This window comes from Meleagris gallopavo, chromosome 6, assembly GCF_905368555.1.
Source record: "Meleagris gallopavo chromosome 6, MGAL_WU_HG_1.1, whole genome shotgun sequence".
Taxonomy (NCBI): domain Eukaryota; kingdom Metazoa; phylum Chordata; class Aves; order Galliformes; family Phasianidae; genus Meleagris; species Meleagris gallopavo.
The window spans coordinates 4,806,329-4,812,873 of NC_139409.1; the positions used below are offsets into that span (position 1 = coordinate 4,806,329).

Genomic DNA, 6,545 nt, shown 5'->3' on the forward strand with positions numbered 1-6,545 from the left:
CTTTGGTAATGCTAGGTAAGCAACTGCTCATCCATCCACATCCACACACTTCCAGCAGTAAGTCAGAGAGCAGACTGCTTCTTGATGGATTATGTCAGAAACGGCCCCAAACAGAGCCTTGCAGCACGGCTGTCTTGTTTTATAGGATGTGCCACACGTGCGATTTAGCAGACACGTTCTGTGGTCCTCATTGCAAACTACAAACGGAGGGGATAGTGCCATCTCACAAGCCAGAGCACACAGCCAACCTGCTGCCCAGCCCAAAAGCCGACACTGCAGGCTTGTAAGGAGCACAGGGTGCTTCATCCCCCCCAACAGACCCCTTCCAACAAGGGACTACACAGCACACATACATCTGTACAACTCAATGCACACAGATGCATGAAAGACATCCTTCAGCTTTCCTCGGTCTCTAACCAAATGGTTTCCTCTTGTCATTTCTCAAGAACTGCAAGAACAGCCAAAAGGATGCCAGCATGCAGTTAAGCAGAACACAGCTGCGTCTACTAACACCTCAAGACTCATGCAATAGATGTACAGGCAATTTTTTCCAAGCTCTGCAAAGGGAATAGCTGTCTTCTAACATTCTTATGTACATAATTTCCCCCATTGCACTCCCTGGTTAAGGCATGATGCTGTAAGGGCACCATTCAAAGCCCTCAGTGATGCTCCTGGACACAGACCAAGACTGCAATGAGCTGATCCCCAACTTTCCCCTCAGAGATGAAGACAGTTACAGCACATTCTACACCAGTACCAAAGCTAATTGTTTGAGCTTGTCTTCTGAAACACAACTCATGAGTGTAAAATAGCCTCTCCCCAGCCAGTCCCATCCAGAAGCCAAGCAGGCTTGCACCACGTGGTTAGTCATACTGGTAATGCTGTATGTGAACACGCTGATATATTGTGATGATTTAAGTATTTTCCCTTTTTCTTGAGTCATCAGCCAGGTAGCACAGTGAATGACACACATGTTGTTTTTATCTTCAACATCTCAGCGCTTTGGGGAGAGCCCCAGCAAGCAAAGCATTTCATTCCCATCCCCAACACAAGCAAACATAGGGAAGGGCAGGCACTATTCCTCAAACCCTTCATGCCTACGAGGTCATTTTAGCCAAGAGAGGTGAAGCCAAGCTGGTCTGAGACAGAGGCCATCCTTGGGTATGCAGAAAACAACACAGCTGCCCTTCCATCAGAGCCAGTCATAACTCAAGGCAGCATCCAGGAGCACATCCAGAAGTGCTGGTATCACACACAGGCATCTGCCTGTGGCTAGTGGGGAAGCTTCTGAGGCACTGCAAGAGTCAGCTCATGGGGCAGACACCAAAGCCAACCCATCTAACCACGGGCACTCAGGAGGTTGGGGAAGGCAGTGATGGAGAATAACAACCCAGCAGTTTAAAGAAGCACACACATGCAGCCCTTCCCCTCACTTCTCCATCTGCCCACCCCTTCATTAGGCACAACGCAGCCCCAATGCACCCTGAAGCTGGGCTGAACCCAGACTGCAGCAATTCAGAGCTGGACCTTGAACCTTCCAATAAAACCAATGATGCAACAAACTAAGCACAGCTCAATGCAGACTCTATATCTCTGATTTGCCACCAGCAACATCCAAATAGAAATAACTGAAATATTTTGCATGTTTCTCTAATGACTCTGGCTACTCTGTTACACCAGCAAGGAAGGATTATGACCAAGGAGCAGCAAAAGCATTCCATCAGTTTATTAACTGGGTGCTCAGGTTTCCCAAAAGCTGCTCGCCAAGCTGGGAGCCAGGAGGACTGCAATCAGGACTGGAATGTGTTTCTGTGCTGAAAGGCAAACAGAAGGCCTTGAGGCTGCAGTGAGAGCACCCTGTACCAGCAAGGAAAGCCTTCCAGGAGCTCAACCCAGCCTGGTGGCTGCATGGAGGGATGCAAATTAGGCAACCTGGTTGGTGGTTTCCTGCCCATGGATGGAACTGGATGGTCTTCGGGTCTCCAACCCAAAGCATTCTGTGATTGATCCACATCAGCAGAAGCAAACCCAAACCTCCCACCTCCAAGTATCACACAATCATCACTCGCAGAGCTGCCAGACCACTTTGCTGCACAGTCCCAGCCTACATCTCCTTCCAGCCACCCACTTCCACACTGACTGCATCATCTCTTCAAACATCAAGTTCAGCTGTCAACACACCAGCATCACCCACAGACAGATAACATTATCAGTTGGCCTTTGCAGTGACCCAGCATGCAGAAAAGGGACAGTCCCCCCGAGGGCACTCACAGGTTAGAGGCCAACAAGGAAAAAGCACTTAAAACAGAGTTCCTGTCCACACACGTATTCCAATCCATTCACCTCGACCACCAGCTACAAGACTTCACCCCGCATCTTGTCCCTAAGCTGTTTTCCCCAGCCAAGCCTTGTTATGTGCAAAGTCCGTTAGGGATCTTCAGGCCCTGGCAAGGCTTCAGAATCACAAAAAGCTTTGAAACAGACCGGATTAACACCAACGCTCCAGGACAGCCCTAGTAGTACAGGAGTGGTGTTTAATCACTACCTGAGCACTCAGGTCACCCAAGGGCCTGGCCAGCACACACTGTTTGCACAGCATCCCACGCAGCAAGCAGCTCCTTCCAGGATCTGGCCCATGCACGTCGCTGCCCGGACTTTGTCCTGTGCTGTTCCTCCGGCACCAGGCCAAGCTCCAGCTCAGCTCCTCCCTGGTTTCGGTACGGCGGTGGTTCATCTGCCCAGATCGTTTTGCAGAGAGGGGAGCATAAAACCAGGGCAGTTTTTTTGCCAAAAATGCTGATTAAATAGTAGCCAGAGTGAGTTTTAACTTGGGAGAGGACAGGTTCTATGAGAGACCCAGAGCCACTTGGTCTCCACTAATGTTGATATAAGGATCTTCCATGGAAAAAGTGTTTGGGGAATGCATTTTGGAGCTGAATCCTCTTTTGGTGGTACAGGCACCTGCCACCTCTGACTCCTACAAGATTCAGCAAGTCTAGATCCACCTCTCAGCCTTCCAGGGCACTCCTGGTGCTCTGGGAACACCCAGGGCCGACGCCACGATGACATCCAGCAGCACAGCCTGCCCCAACCACAAAGACACAAGACTCGACCCCGAGCCCTTGCAGCCCACCTGGCCAAATGCTTTCCCCCCAACTGCTGCAGCACTGAGGGACCAAATTCCTTCCTATGTCACCAGTATGGGACACCACAGCTCCTGGCATAGCAGCACAGGGAAGGCTCATCACTCTGGTTCTGCTTTCCTGAGCAATCTATCTTCTGCAGGGAATCATTCCCCAGTGGCTTTGGAGCAGAAGGCAGCAATTTCAGGCTGGATATAAGGAATAATTTCTTCTCAGAAACAGTGGTGATGCAGGGGCACAGCTGCCCAGAGAGGTGGTGGGGTCACTGCCCCCAGGGGTGCTTCAGAACCACGGAGATGTGGCACTGAGGGACGTGGTCAATGGGCATGGCAGGGGTTGGTTGATGGCTGGACTTGATGATCTTGATGATCTTAGATGATCTTTTCCAACCTTAATGATTTTATGATTCTGTTTTTTATTCTTTTGTTATTAAAGATGAGATGGGACAGTGATCGGGCTGGCCACCGGTTGGGTTGGACACCAGTTGCTATTTCAGTGACTAATAAGAAGACTACTTGGCCAGACTGGATCAAAAGTGTGAGGATAGACTGAAAACAAACCAAAATGCCAACACAACCACGTGCATATGCGCTCACACATCCCTTCACAGATGGAACTCATCTCTCCTGCAGAAAAGCAGCATGGCAGATGCCAACCCAGTGCCCACGCATCACACAAAGGCAGCACGGTCGGGCACGAGATGACACAGATCATCCCTGCATCCCACCTGATAAAGGCAGAAAAGGCACCTGGAAGGAATGTGCAGAGAGCCAAGGAGGCAGCAGAGGAGGGAGCCCGGCTGGAGCCACACCGCTGCACGGATGCTTTCCTGGAAGGGTTCCTGGAAAAACGCCCCATCGCCCACTTTGCCTCACAGAGCTTAAATGGGAAAATAAATACAGTCTGGGGATTCAGAGTATCTGCCAGCTTAGGGATCAGTGGGCCATTTAGAACTCTTCTGCAAAGACTGAGGAGCGCTGAGGGCTCCAAGGGGGAAAAAAGAATAAAATTCCATATTCCCCTTCTTATGGCTCTATAATGCATTTTCCATCTCCTCGGAGCACAGCTGACATTCTGCACATTGCTGTGCACGCTGCACTTGGCTGGGATATGTGCAGAGGGGAGTGGGAAGGACTGAGCCCAGAACACATTGCCTGCAGCTGGCAGACAGCAGCCCGCGGCCCATCGCACTGCAGGAGCTGAGGGCTCTGCTGCCTCCAGGGACACGCAGCCCTTTCTTGAGCTGGCCCTGGAGATACACAGAAACACAGAGATTTGTAGAGAGAAAAGCCGTATTTCCTCGGAGCAGATGAGCTGTCATTGAAAGTCTTTAATTCCTTTCCCACTGGAGCTAATGACCCTCTCACCTCCCTGACTCACGTCCCTCCAGCAGCAGCTCTACAACAGGAGGGACAGACGTGCAGCACCAAGCTCTGCCAGCACCACTGCAATCCTTGCCATCCCCACCGGGCCCTTCCCAACAGCAAAACTCAGAAAACAAAACAAGTCCAAGCTGCGTGCTCACACCAGGATGCATCGCCAGTCCACAGCAGCGTCTGGGAAGGGATGGAGGGAAGAAAAGAGCTTCCATGCTGCTCTGTCCATCAGCTTGCAGGTTCTGTTCTGTATGAAAAGCCAGACTGCATCTCTTTGCAATGAGACCGATGGAAAAAACTGCAGCACCAGAAACCACTTAGAGAAGGAAGATGCAAAAGAGCCCCTATGCCCACATCCCAGCAGGCTGGCAGCCCATCCAACCCGGCTTGCAACAGAGGAGCTCCTATGGACTGGGAAACCCTCCTGAGGCACAGAGCTGGGGAGGAAAGCACTAAAGAGCAGGAGAAACCTCAAAGCCCTTCCATTGTAAGGGGTGGGCAGCAGACCCTCAGCTAGCACAGAACTGCCGTTTGACTCCCGAAACCCCCAAACTCCACAAAAACCCCAACCTACAGAGAGTCATTGAATCACAGAACGGTTTGGGTGGGAAGGCACCTCAAAGACCCCGCAGCTCCGAGCCCCTGCTGTGGGCTGGTTGCCACCCACCAGATCGAGTTGCCCAGGGCCCCATCCGAGCCGGCTATCCTCAGCATCCCCTGCACGGCCACAAGGGATGGAGCTCGGGGTTTGGGCTCTCTGTGTGGTTTGGGTCGGTGTGCGAGAGGCTGAGAGAATCCAACGGGAATTGGGGAGGAGGTAAAAAGCAGCAGGAGACGGGGAATCCACTTCCCAAGCGGCATTCGGCCACGTCAGGCGAGAAAACGATCGTATGCACGGTTCTCCGGTACTGTGGCTTGCGGTGTTCGGCACCAACCCGACGGTAGAGACCCAGTGCTGGGTCTGGCACGAGCTGGGAGCATCCCGACGACACGAGCGCCCGTAAGGCGGCCGTCCCGCAGCGATCAGCCCCGCACGGAGCCCGAGCCGCGGAGCGGAACCCCGCAACCCGCCAGCGACCTTCAGAAGCGGGCTGACCTTCGGGGAAAGGGGATGGGGAAAGAACAACGAAGACAACCGAAACTCCAAATCGGCACCGAGGGGAAAAAATAATATAAAAATGAAAGAGCCAAAGAAAACCGAGCCCGCAGCCCGGCTGCACGCACCCACGGCCCGCGGAAGGAGCCCGGAGAGCCTTACCCGTCCGGAGAGCGGCTACCCGCGGGGGGCCATGCGCGGGGGCTCGGCTCGGCAAGGCTCCACTGGACGCGGCACGGCGGAATCCGGAGCGGCGGCGGCAGCGGGACGCGGGGCGGTGCACAAAAGCGGGAGGAAGCGATGACGCGCGGAGTCGCCGCCGCCAATGGGGAAGCGGTGAGGAGCGGCGCCGAGAGCAGCGCCAGCCCGCCGGGGTGCGCCGCACCACGCCGCCAGGGGGCGCCATAACGCCCGGCCGCGCTGAGGGCTTCTGTGGTGGTTGGGGACCGCATGAGGGGATGAGGAAGGGCCGGGCCCAATTGGGGCGTGGGGTTTTAGGGCGGCTCTCGGCTGTTTCTGGGATGTCACCTGTTGTCACAGAGCAGCTCAGAGCTTCCTTGGTAGCCCCTGTGGGAGGTGGAGCAGCTTCTGGGATGTGGCTCCACAAGTGCCTGCATTGAGCATCCTTGGTGCAGTACATCCTCTTGGATCCATCTGAGGGGAGGCCAAAGTGGCTTAAAAACAAAATTCACACCGTAAGGGCCAGCACACACCGTGGACTCCAAAGCCAGTGCTAGTGGGTCCTGAGGTCTGCCCTAGGAATCCCACTGGGTAGAAAGAAAGAGAATTTTGCAGACAGCGGAGAAAGGAAGCAGGAGCACTTCTCTGATTATTTCCCTATTTCCACATTGAGTAAATGTGTTGCAGAGAAGAACAGGAAGAAAGTCAGCTTGAAATTTTGGTGGTGAGAGAGAAATGCAAGCAGAAATG

At 53.4% G+C, this 6,545-nt stretch overlaps 1 protein-coding gene across 6 annotated transcripts in view; it reads right to left on the reverse strand.

Moving 5' to 3' along the window:
• Positions 1-5,931, reverse strand: part of LOC100542691 (mitogen-activated protein kinase kinase kinase 3-like) — a 68,003-nt gene extending 62,072 nt beyond the window's left edge. For 4 of the 6 annotated variants that reach the window (XM_085226953.1, XM_085226951.1, XM_085226950.1 and 1 more), the window contains exon 1: positions 5,778-5,931. The gene's annotated coding sequence lies outside the window, so the exon portion shown is untranslated. Of the gene's footprint in view, positions 1-5,743 lie in introns of all 6 variants that reach the window. The other 2 variants (XM_085226949.1, XM_085226952.1) reach the window with 2 other exon arrangements.
• Positions 5,932-6,545: the final 614 nt, after the last annotated feature.